At 45.4% G+C, this 13,048-nt stretch overlaps 1 protein-coding gene across 8 annotated transcripts in view; it reads left to right on the top strand.

The window, feature by feature from the left end:
* Positions 1 to 13,048, top strand: part of LOC105198494 (paired box protein Pax-8) — a 165,996-nt gene that overhangs the window by 41,915 nt on the left and 111,033 nt on the right. The window contains exon 1 of one of the 8 annotated variants that reach the window (XM_039455724.1): positions 302 to 1,783. The exons of the other annotated variants lie outside the window; for them this stretch is intronic. The gene's annotated coding sequence lies outside the window, so the exon portion shown is untranslated. Of the gene's footprint in view, positions 1 to 301; positions 1,784 to 13,048 lie in introns of those variants that run through there. 8 annotated transcript variants of the gene reach the window in all.

Genomic DNA, 13,048 nt, shown 5'->3' with positions numbered 1-13,048 from the left:
TAGATGAATCACCTTCTTTTTATCAACAAATCTTTTTGGGCAAATTCTTTTGCTTCCTAAAATCATCAGGACACGGAGAATCCTCTTGCCGTATCTCGGTGGGGGCGTCATGGTACGAGCGTGCGGTAGAAGACTGGGAAAGGGAAAAGAGAGGGGCCTCTTTTTCATCGTACCTCTCTCTTTCTCCATCTTTCTCTCTCTCTCTCCCTCCCCCTCTTCCTCTATTCCCCGCGCTAAACATCTCTTACTCTCTTTGTTTCTGTCTCTCTTGCTCACGGCCCACTGATATCGCGAGAGGTCGCGGCATAAGGGAGAGGGAGAGACAGGTAAGCAGAGTTCCGCCACGGTACACGAAGGCCCCGAGTGAGAGGGAGAGGGGCCCGCGCGAGACCAACAGAAAGAGAAAGAGAGAGAGAGAGAGAGAGAGGGGCACCTAAAGCGACGCAGTGCACGGTGGAGGGAGATCGGCGAAGCGGAGGTGAAGCGCGACCGGCCCTCTCTACTCCAGAGGCCCAGGCTAGTCCAGTCCGGGACAGCACGCCTCCTGCTGCACGCTCCACGAGGTAGAACGACGAACGTAGACACGCTGAGTTAGGACCGGTACGACGTTACGCGCGCGGGCCCAACTTCGAGCGCGTAAGACCCCCGGCTACTCGCCCTCTATCACGCATCGGCGCGCCGCGTCGTCACCCGTCGACCGCGACGAAATTTTGGACTTTTACGCGGGATAATCTTGTACATGCGAAAGTGTCCTGTCCTTTTGGTATCCTCGGCGCTATCGCACGCGACAGATTTGCTCAAGGAGCCTAACCGTCTCTTTTGTCACTCGTCGACAATCGGATCGCGACTTTGCCCGGACATTTGGTAGATCTAAATGCATTGCTCTTCGTGGTGTATTCTTCAACGATTCGTGTAAAGGATGATGTTTCCTGAAATCTAAAGTCCAAAGTTCAAAGAAGATACTTGCTTCAACGATGGAAAATCTGAGATAGATTGCAGAGCTCTGTCTTCAAGGTACACCGTCCCCGATCAGAACGAGTTTATGGAAAAAAGTGATGAAAATAAAAGTTTTTATTTGGCTGTATTCGATCTTGATAAAAGAAGTCTACGATTTACGCTCGTGTGTACTTCTGATCCACAACTAATCGTGACTGAACCGATTGCCGATCGCTACTCAAAACTTATAGCCGATATATCGAAGATCCGTGACTGGGTCTCTCTCACCAAGACGACACATCGCCACCCCCACCCGCGAGCACCACGCGTCCAGCCACGCGATCAGCGGGATCAGCGATCCGGAAGGTTTCGCACGGCAACGGTGACCAACGAGCCGGGTATTCTTAATGGACACCTGATCCACGGTGATTGACCACGTCGCCCAGCTGCATCGAGCTACAACGTTATCAGAGTGACGATGATTCTATTGGAATCCTAAAGCTCTTTCCCAGATCATTGAAAACCCTTTGAGAATTGTTCAAGGATTTTGGTGCTTGATACTTGAGAAACTAATTCGTAGCCGCGAGTTGGCAAGATCGTTGTAAAGGAATTCACATCAGGTGGTGCTGTGACAATTTACACGTGTGCGGGTATGAGAGACCGCTGTGAACGGTGCGACGGGCCACCCGAACGGTGATAGTGAGCCACCGCGGGGTGTTCAGTGAGCGCAATTTCGAGAGACTTCAACGCCCGGCGAGAAGATATTCGAGGGATATAACCGGACGGCGAAGACGACCACGATCGCGACGACAACGACGACGACGACGACGAGGCTATTCATATTCAGGTGAGGCTTGCCGGATAAGCCGGACTCTTCGGACTAAGTAACTCTTCCCATTGACGCTATATAGATAGAGGACTGTCGTTTATCATCAACGTCGGTGATTTATCGCGGCTTGGTGGATTGCGCAAAATTGTCGCGAGGCGTAGATCGTATGGTCAGTTTGTCTTATTGCATTTATTAGGTTTCTTCAAGGACGAGATATCTCGCGTGTTTTGAATATTTATGGATTTAAGAGAGAGACTACTTCATTATGACAGAAAAGTTGCTCTTGCCATTTAGTGATAAATGGAAGACGAACAGGCTATGAGAAATAACATTTTGTTATGTGTCTTCTGGGAATATAGTTGTTTTATGGACCGAGTAGAGTAAACGTATAGAATAATTGAACGTGGAAATCAAGCGTGTCGGATAATTTTTAAAGGTTCAAAATATACAAGTGCATTTCTTTCTTTGCCCTTCGCATTTTAGTTGAGTCCCAAGGAAATTAACGTTAACAATCCTTTTTTCACTAAATAAAGTTACAACTACTATTATCACTAAAGCTAATTTGCTTAGTTTTCACTTTTAATTTTCAACAGATTCAAACTATGCTTTAAGCTTACTAAATTCGAAATACATAATGGATGGACTTGTCACGTATCATGAAAAATTATACGCCCATTTTTCTTTCGAAAATCGTGAATGGAGCAACAGTCTGGTGGTCACCAGTACGTTAATCACGCATACATACGAGGATCCCACCTACCGACACACGCGCAGCGGGTTACACTCTGTGTTTACATTCGCCAATTACAGATAGACGCTCGTACGCAATAATGATAGATCTGCCGGCGTGGCTAATGACTGGCGAGTTGCCCAGCGCAAAAAGTGACGGGCATGATTTTCGAGCGTAGAGGAGTATGATCCGCGAAGCCGACGGCTTCCATTGTGCGAACACGCCGGCGAGGGAGCGGAAGTATGGGATGAGATCGAGAGAATTAAAATAGGTGGAGATATATAGGAGCGTTATAAATTACCGCGCCGAGAGTTTCCGGCGCCGTATCTACTTTTCTTATTCTGGCAGAGCCATCGTACTATATCGTATGCCTAATTTTAAATCGAGAAAAAGAAACTTCTACGGACAGTTAATAACGAAACTGATATTAATATGCAATTTGACAGCATTTCGGAGAAATCCCATTTGATAATTTTTATGTTCTGCGTATGGTGTGATCTTCCTGGATGCATGTCAGGAAGCGAAGTAAATGATAGGTCTTCCTGATATTCCCCGTCGGCAGCGAACTTCGCATTCCGGTCCGCTTGCTTTTCTTTCTAAGATTCTATTCGCGGACTCACGCAATGAAATACACATACGTACGAACGTACGTGCGCTACGTAGGTTCAATATAATCACAGGTAAATTAGAGATCATCATCGTGTCTCAATTATTCGTTAGAGCGGTAAAGCATGGATAGCATTAAGAGCGTTACTCAAACAAAATTAGGTCTATTAATTTGAAGACGACTGGATTTCCGTTTGCCAATTCCTCGGCGAGCGTGTCTCTTCCCATTACGTGTTCGTCGGTTGTTACGTTGCCGAAGGTATCGCTTTCGCCGAACTAGATTATTACATCGATAACATACAAAAGGATCGTGCGCGCGCGCGCGCGCACGTCACTCTTTGCCGGAGTAATCCGCTAATTAATCGGTTAGCTCATAAATTGATCCGCCAAGATTCGTCGATAAAGGGACATGCAAACCGGTGCTCCGTTATTTCCACAGTCTCTCACGATTCATCCTCGAATATGTAATAAGATATCTCGTGAAATCATTATTTATATGACGCCCTGATCAAACCTCTCCTCATTATCTACGATCGTGTCTTCGTTAATTGGATCGACTACATAAATAATTGTATATAAAGTTCAGTTTGATTCGTGACAACAACGACATTCATTCCCGAGGGATGTCGACAACGATATCTTTACATCAAAGGGATAAGATCGGCGGCAATGCGCTCTTGATATAAACCGGGCCATCCATCTTCCCTCGGCCCATTATTCAAAAAAATTCGTTTCTAATCGCGTATATAAGTGGCATCTGCCCCGTATTTCCACCCCTTGCGCCTTTTACCTTCCGCTGCTACCCTGTACGTTCGCCCGAAGACAACTGCTTTCGTCTTAGGGGCAGTTGTGGCGTCAGGTGGCACTCGTTAAACTCAGCCAAAAGTCGTTGGCAGTTAAGGGAACATGGGTTGACAGTTGATAATGATGACGGCGATCTTCTCGTGCTGTCTTAATAGGAAACGAAATCATCATTAGAATCGATAAACGCACGGCATCTGTCAACAGGAATGATATGTGTATCGATAGCGATCCGCAGATCACTTTTAACAAAATTAATCTTTTACTTAAGGATTAACAAATTGAATATTGTTCACATCGATGTGTGAATAGTACAAAACAATAAGAAGTGCCATTTTTCAATCGAAACGTTTCAAGTTCGACAACTGTATCGGTATATAGTTTACGGAATTGAAAACTGTATTTATTAATTAATTAATATGAAGATATTATTAAGTGTACCAAAGAAAGATGCGCCTGAACCGAAAAACCGTACATCTTTTATTTCCTTGTGTTTCTTAAGGACCATCTCTTCGTCCAACTTTTTTCTATCTTAACAAATGATAATTCATCAGATTCTCCAGCTGATCGCATTGTTAGGATTCTTTATTTCGACCTCACTCCGAACATCACGCCTTTCGACGATCTTTTATCCTAGAATGTCAGTGTTGTAAATATGTTCACACATCGATCATAGATAACATCCGTCAGCGCGGACTCGACGGAATCCCAAGTCAATCGTACTTGAGAGACGATGGTTTGTCGCGGGCGCCATTATCCCAGCTGGACATCCGCATAATTTCCTACCGTCATTCCACGTCTAAGCCTACAACTCATTTCGCTACGAGGAAGAGAGGGCGCAGATCCACAAGTGCAAGTGGCTCGATCGAGAATTTCAATAGTTCCTCCGCGTCAGGAATGACGACGCGTTCGAGGCAGCGACAGAGTTGCAACGTAAGCGATTGTCACCATTAGCGCGAATAAAAGCGCAAATATTAAGCTGCAACGTTAATGCGACGCAAATGAACTATCTAATTATTTAATATTCTTACGTCGCCCTGAGAAAAGTCAATGCACAAATAATTGAATAAACTACATAAATCGAATCAGATCTCAAGAATGCTACAAGTATTTTTCGTAATGGCTTATCGCGCAACGGACAAGTTCTATTTTTACAACGTAATATTAATAAATAATCCAAAGTTTAATCAATTCGCTTTCAAAATCCGTTTATTAATCAAATGAATCCACAACGTTTCGACATCAGATTTAGATTTTTCTCAACATATTACATTTTTCGTTATTTAATTATTAGTACATTTACTCGTACAATTATTTATTCGTTTACGTATCGCAGACAAATCAAATTTAGGGCACGTAGCAGTTGAATTCGTATCGATTGGACTTTCTCAGATGGCTTTCTCGCGATACTCGTGCAGATGCAGCGAGATTTCTATTTTCGATGCGCGTGCTTTTTGCCGCGGAAATCTCGATCGAATCGCGCACGTCGCGCGCGATTCTCCGATGACGCTGCGAATCCGTAACACGTCACGTTCCGCTCGTCTCGCAATCCGATTGAGATAACGTTCACCTTCGCGAATAAGTCGCGCGACTGGTAGCCAGAGTACACTATCATCTTCACCTCGCTGTGTAATTAGGTTTCCACTTTTAGGACTATTACTCGCGCGGAGCGCGCGATGAATACTTATCCAATCATGACGGGGAGAAGACAGCCCCGACTGTCCGTTCTGTCTTCTAATGTGGCGCTTACAAGGCGCATTGAGAATTTACGGTGTTGCAAAATGAGCGACCATTGACGCAATCATTCGCTCCGTAGCATTCCCCATTCTATATAACGATCGCGCCAGCATTAGCGCTTTTTTGTTTTTTTTTGTTTATACACTTTCTTACACGCGCGTATTTCGCGCGCGGTTCGGCGACCGCGCCGAAGACTCTACCTTGCTATTATCTATCGCGCCGTTATGTCTTCTATGTAGTCCGGAATGTGGTTTGGGTATAACGATACGTCTCAAAAACCCGATCATTTTAATGCGGTGTCTGTCAATCTTTCGCATCCAGATCGCAGTTTTATTATCGAGTGTAAACGTCGTCGTGTTCCTATTTTACAGTACGCTCATGGGAAATCTTTGTAGATTGTATCGGCGCGTGCATATGAAATCCAGTGAACGCTACAGTCGGCGTTAACGCCTCTAGTATTTATTATCAATTGGCGAGCGAAGATCAATTAAGATTCGAGTGTTCATGGATATATATACACGAGAGACTTACAGATGTGTAGCGCATCTTATCATAATAGATAGGAACACGATCGTATGGGGATAGCATCGCGCTCAGATTATTATTTTCATATCATTTCACATTCGATATTACAGACTCCGATGTAGGTAGTTTCCTCTCCTAATCAATCAGCTATAATCGTTAGAATTATGGATAATTTATGAGCAACGGATATGACACGATACACCGATCGATATTGAATCGATCGCATCTACTTCCTGATAGCCATCTAATCCGCTGAAACCCGTTATGGATCCCGGACTGTCATCGAAGATGCGACGAACCCGGGGCGAGATATCGCGCGGAATGCAATCTGAATGATGATCGACTCGATCGCGGGGCGACGCGCCGCTGCTTCTCGCGGCTCTTCTCCCGTATTGTTTATCAGTCAGCGTGAGCGAACTGTCGGGTGGTTAATTGCGGAGCGGCCCTCGTCCTCGTCATCGTCGTCGTCGTCGTCGTCGCCGCCGCGACGGTTATACAGTTAACCGACGACGGCGGTCGCGCCGCGTGCGCTCTCGCCGCATGTGGTACACAGCACGGAGCCGCCGCCGCCGCCGCAGCAGCAGCAGCACCGCCACGTCTCGCAACTGCGCTGCGTTGCGCTGCGCTGCGCTGCGTGGTACAGGAAGACTGCCATGCGCGCGCGTGGTACAGGTAGCTCTCTCGGATCTATTTATAGGGTAGAGTCGGCCGGCGGCGGCGGTGGCGGCGGCGCGTATGTACCAGCGCTCGTGAGTACTAGCGAGAGCGCGTTTGCAAATGCAGCAATGCGTGTGCGCCACACCTGGCCCCGATTGCGCGCCACGCCGGGTTCTCCACACTATACGCGCGGGTCTACTCCACTCGCGAGTCATCGCCGCCGTGAGCGGGCAGCGGCCTCCACCCGCTAGTCGAGAATAACTCGCGGATTCAGGATTGCTACGTCGTACATGGAATTCGTTTGATCAATTGGCTTTTCCCGTTTTTATGAGCCTTTCAGTTTAGCAATAATGCCATTTGATCTTTAACTGATCGCGAGGTATCCGACGGGCGTGGATTCGCTACTTGTAATGTAGTCGCCACACGAATCACCGTGAAGCACGTACGGGCTTCTTAGCCGATGAGCGAGTCTCGCGAATGTTGCATTGCGAATTTTTTGTCGTTCTATTCTATACGTTCCTATCCTGTTTTTCGTTCTGCGGACGAGATTCATTGCAACAAGTGCATGCAACGGGCGTCCGGGGGTCGCGTAGGCGATCACACTCGACTACTAATCGACAGGTGTCCTTCGATATTTTCGATCGACTTACGTGGCTTTTTTTGTTTAAATACATTTGTTAATGTCACGACGCACACAGTTCATGAATCTTTATTGCGCTCTGGTTCGCGTACAATCTCTTTTTTTTTTCGCGCGAAAACTCGTTTTATCATGAAAACACAGTCGGCAACCGGCCGGCCGGCCACCTGTGCGGTATGCAAATGCGTAACGGCTAATTTCTAATTCACTACCGAACGTAAACGACCAAATGACGGCATTGCCGTCAGTATCGCGCAGCGGGTGGACCAAGCCGAACTCGTTGACATTTCCTAGTTAATCTTTTAGTTGACATTTTCGAATTAATCAAAAATAAGCGTTTCAAAAAAAATTACGTATAAATCACTGATTTGCAAGCAAATGCATATAAATAAAGTTCGATTAAATTTTACATGACTCGATGTTTTACATTTTAAAATCAATTATGATCGATTATGAAAAAATATTAAGCAAAACTTTAAAGAGGAAATTACTGCTGATACACTGATAAGCGAGTAATTTATTAAACATATAAGTAATTAAATATGTATATAGTTGTAATAATATATGAATAGGTCATCTGCACCGAGATGTTACGTAATGTTTGAAAGTTAATTATATCCACGTGATAATTTTTTACGGAACACCGCAACTTTCGTTATTGTTTTTGAGCGATTCGCAATTATGCATCGTCGTTTCTTTAATGTTTACTTGATCACGCGGTGGAACAGTGCGTACAGCGGTCGCACATGTATAATCATTTATCACGCAGTAGGTAACCAGTCGTTTAACTTTTAGCGAGACGCTTCTGCTCTTTTGTTATTTTTATGCATCTCACTTGTTAGAAACCGTTAACAGGAGACGATTACACTGTCGATACCTTTGTAGCGCATGCCCGCTGATAATTCCGTCCTCGCATCGGATCGTGATAGGGATGTACAGTAAGAGAATCCATTTATCACGTCATATTTTAGATGCCATTTAGCCACTTACGCTTCCGTAGTTAATAATCCTAAATCAACAAGCGCGAGCGATGCGCTCCAACTGGTTGTTCAATATTTATAAACATAGCTGCGTTGGATCACATGCGCCGGTCGCACTTGTTTCAAAACGTAGCATTAATACGGTACATCGAGAAATTGATTTACGACAATCGGAAACGCTATCTCTCGAAAGTTGATGTATGCTCGTGAAACTGTACTTTAAGCTTCTTCCGTTACAAACGTTCGAAAGGCATCTTCGTCTATCCGAAAATCCGTTTTTAAATTTATTCGTCCGTGTGCCCCGTAACTTCGGGGCGCACCTGTTCGGGGCGATACTCGAATGATGTCGATCGCCCCCTTTTTTTCCTTTTACGCGTGTACCCGCGTCGAACCTGTTCTCGCGCATCTCCTTCTACGACTTCCACGCGTCAATCGAATGTAGTCATCTGTATCAATCAAGGGGCAGGATACGAGAGCGTATATACACTTTCTTGCCGTTACGCTCGATCTGTACACGCACTCACGCCGCGCGATTAACTCCAATCAGGGTCGATTGCGTTGGACGAGCGAATAATTACTGCTGTATCGCTTATTGAATTATTGGGAGTCTAAAAGACGGCTTTTGCGCCGACCTGTAAATAATCTCTTAATGCTCTCTGGCCGTCATTTTCTTCGCCTTTTGTCCCGCCAAATTATGATTTATGGCCTGTAAATCTATCACGAGGCATTTCAGATCGGTCGTTCGGCTTGTCGATGATCGATCTTTTGCTCCCGTTTACTAGGGGAACAAAACTTTACGATCTTTCGCGCGGTATTCCGCGCTAAGAAGTGTTTGCTCCTGGAGCAAATCGCTCTTTGCGTCTCGCGATCTCAGAACCATCGCTTCCGCGATGGTTAAACTCTTACATATACAATTTTATCACACGACGAATCCTGACCAACGTCGCGAAGCTGAAGTGACTTGATTGAAGTGACTTGATACATCGTCTCGGCATTGATGATCGCCCGAGAAAATTTCCGCAAAACCATCGCCGCGTTCGGCCGCCATCGCCGGAGAAATAAAGGAATGGTTACTCGTCTTGTAATACTCTTAAGGATTTAATCGGGCATGCTTCATCGGATGATAATGAATTAAGGCAGGTGTTTTCATTACGAGCGGTTATAAGGCGGCACGATCAAGCGGCTCGTGTCTTAAGCGCCGCGCATTTCTCCGGTCGGCGATTCTCGCAACGGCGGATATATGCATACCTACTTTTTGCGAATCGCTCGCGAAGACTGTCGGGAAAAGAAGCGGTGCAACGCCGGTCGTTACTTTCGAGAGATTCGCCCTTACAAAAAAAAAAAAAAAAAAAAAAATCACCGTGGGGCTCTATTGTACATTTAATATCACTTCTGAGAATATTCTCGCCGCGCGTGCGTCCGCAAATATCTATCAACCAGTTTTTAACACGTGAAACACGTTTCGTTGCGCTAAAGCGCAGTGGCTGAAAGTATAATGCGCCGGAGAAAGGTACTGACAGATCGCGATCCTCATAAATCATTTGGTAGTGTAATAACCACGCGTTAACTTAACACTATTTTCGCAATAGAAAAAAAGAGGTACTTAACGTGATACGAAAGTTTATTACGATCTTACATTTAATTTGAATATTTTTTAACGTTTCCGCATTACGGAAAAAATTAAAATCGCTTTTAATGAAGATATAGTTAATCGATATGTAAGTGCGATCGCTGTGAGTTATGACAGCTTTTACCAAAGCCGTATATTTTTTTTTTTCACATTTTCGTTCACAATTGGCGAGAATGCGAAAAAAATCTTACTTTAAATTATTAGCTGAAGAAATCGCCCTAAAAATACGTATTTCATGGTATATCAAAAATACAACTCCCCCGATAAGTTTTTCAAATAATACCCAAAAATAAATCTTGAAATCTTTTTTTTTTCTTTCATTTTGCATATTATTTTACATGCTACTCGGTGGAATTGCGTGTATAATTAATGTCCTCCTTTACCCCACTCTGTGCGCGCGTCGACTCGCGGTGCGGCAGCATGCGATGCATCATGCGGCGCAACGAGGAATGCTCGCACGTCAAACGTGATATATTCGCTGTGCTCCGATTTAAAACTATTTACGATGTCGAAGTAACGTACTCTCGGGCGCCCCTTGTTGCGCACGAAACACTTGACGGTTTTTCGTGACGAGGTGGTCTCGCTCGCTGTCTCGCTTATAAATGCAACGTCAGTCATCCCACCTGATTTAAAGAGTCGCCAGTATATTACACATCGCGAAGATACGACGCGGCCACGGAGAGTGTAAAAGAAAAAGAGTACAAATTTCCTCGAAATGTTCTATACATGTTACATAATTCCATGAGAAATCTCTAGTCTATAGTGATTGAAGCAGTATAGCCACGCATTATCGCCGGCTAACGACTTGTCGTATAATAAAGCAATTAATGAGACTTAAAAGTCAGTTAATACGCGATACGCAAGGAAAGTCACGAAAGGATGATAACCGCATATACAGTTGCAAGAGTTGACAGTGCGTGCTTGTTCCCTCGAGCTCGCGTGAGTTTGCGAATCCTCTTCGGACAGGTTCAAAAAGACTGCGTATAACGCCTCGGCGTCGCTCGGTGCATACCGAGAAAGTGTTACGGCGCCTTGTATAAGCGACCTTGGTACGACGTAGACGCACGTCGGGACGTCTCGCAAATTGCCGGAAATTTCCGTGGGAAACTATTCCGCCGTCCGTTCGGCGGCGCGTACATTGTGCCTGCGATAGTGTTGGCGGGTGTAATAGTACGCGTAATAAGCGAGAGTCGGCGATCAACCGGTGAGTTGACGACGGCTGTATATCCTATACACAATCCTGCACTTAAGCAGGACTTTGCCAATCGCGTTCGCGTTTTCGATCGCGGACAACCGGATTGCGTACACGATGGAAAACAACTTTACATCGTGCATCTGGGATATGTACACATATATGTTTTGTAAGTCTTCCGATTCACAAATTGGAAGATGATAATACTTAAAAAGCGCGTGATAATTAATATTGTTATTGAGAAATAAAAATGCCTCGTAATATACATATATATGGATTTCCTACAACTGTCCGCTCCAAGAACGCAATGACAGTAAGAAAATTATTATAGACGGATGCGGGAAGAAATAATTCAAATTCCACGTCGCGCGTCCTTGTCTAAAACTCGACCATTTGCAGTTCGTAGCAGGTGTATAGGGAACGTCCCCGCGCATTTTTGCCACCCCCATCAAATAACCGGATATTTCCCGTGTCGGTACGTGCGTCACCGTAGGAAATGAACGGCCACGGGTACGAATTAGTGTCGAGTAATGGTAGGGCGTGCAACAAGTGCGACATTGTGGGGTATCAGGTGCGTGCATTGGAAATACGGGCGTACGTTAAACGCGGCCGTTGGAGAAAGATCTGCCTGGCACGTGACCGAGACTCTGCCAGATGGGTTCTAGGAATGACACCTCGTTTCTTTTTTTTTCTTTTTTTTTTTCCATACAATTGCACCGAAAGGTATCCCCCGTCACGGTGCATCGCGTGCGCGAAATTGCAAGACTTTTGCGGTACCTGAAATATTTCAGGCGAGTCCTCGGCGAGCTCTCCTAATGATACGGCTATTCATTTAGCGGGGAACATTACTCGTGGGGTCCGCAGCTGAGAGAGGGTTAAACAATCTCGCACCATTTTTTTTTTTTTTTTTTTTTTCAATCTCACCGCTAATCACAGCCGATTGCAGCTTAATCAGCGAGATATCCTCGGAAATGCAGCACGCATCTCTTAGCACACGCGTTAACAAGCCGCACAATTAAGTCGGTCCGCGCAAATTACTCGGTACACGCTCCAATTCGGCCGGCCGAATATGGCAGGCGAAGAGAGAACCGGAAGTATCAAGATGCAAAAATGCAAAAACGACGAAGCGAGTCGGAACGAAGAGCGAACCGTTGCACATCGGCTACGTAGACCGTTTTCTTTCTCTCTGTCTCTCTAAAACATTGACAGGTTTTTTTTTTAAAATCAAGTTTTCGAATTAAATCATCGCGTAGATGAAAATGATTCGAAAGGCATCGCGGTGGCCATTCCTCGCTACATGCTGCCGGTATCAGGTGGAAGGCATACGGTCTTCGCGAAGGCACGTGAATGAGGTCTACTCGGTCGATCGGCCGAACACCGTCGTCGATCGGGTATCGCAAGAGCGCGGCATGCAAGGGGGCGGATCGAGATTTATCTAGCAAATAACCTCCTGTTGCTCGCGCGCGTACCATGTGTGGCAAAAGTTTCCAGCCGTCTTAACGGCGAGCCTACGCGCCGGGAATAGCCGATCGATTGCTCTCGTCATCGTATCGGGGGCAGGAACGATTCGCGAATAGGCACATCGATCGCACACGAAGAGTGCAACAATGTTAGCGTTCCCGTGATTCGCGATTCCTAGGTACACTGACTCTCGCGCCCGTTCCGCGATTCAATCATCGTACACGGTTAATCCCATACGGACAATGTGTCATTCGTAAAATATATAAGTCAATAATGATGACGGTCCAATTATCAGATATGATATATTAGATGCCATTTGTCGAGGAA

This window comes from Solenopsis invicta, chromosome 12 (assembly GCF_016802725.1).
Source record: "Solenopsis invicta isolate M01_SB chromosome 12, UNIL_Sinv_3.0, whole genome shotgun sequence".
NCBI classification, from domain to species: domain Eukaryota; kingdom Metazoa; phylum Arthropoda; class Insecta; order Hymenoptera; family Formicidae; genus Solenopsis; species Solenopsis invicta.
The sequence above is the reverse complement of the archived record's forward strand: the minus strand, read 5'-3'. Positions and strand labels throughout refer to the sequence as shown.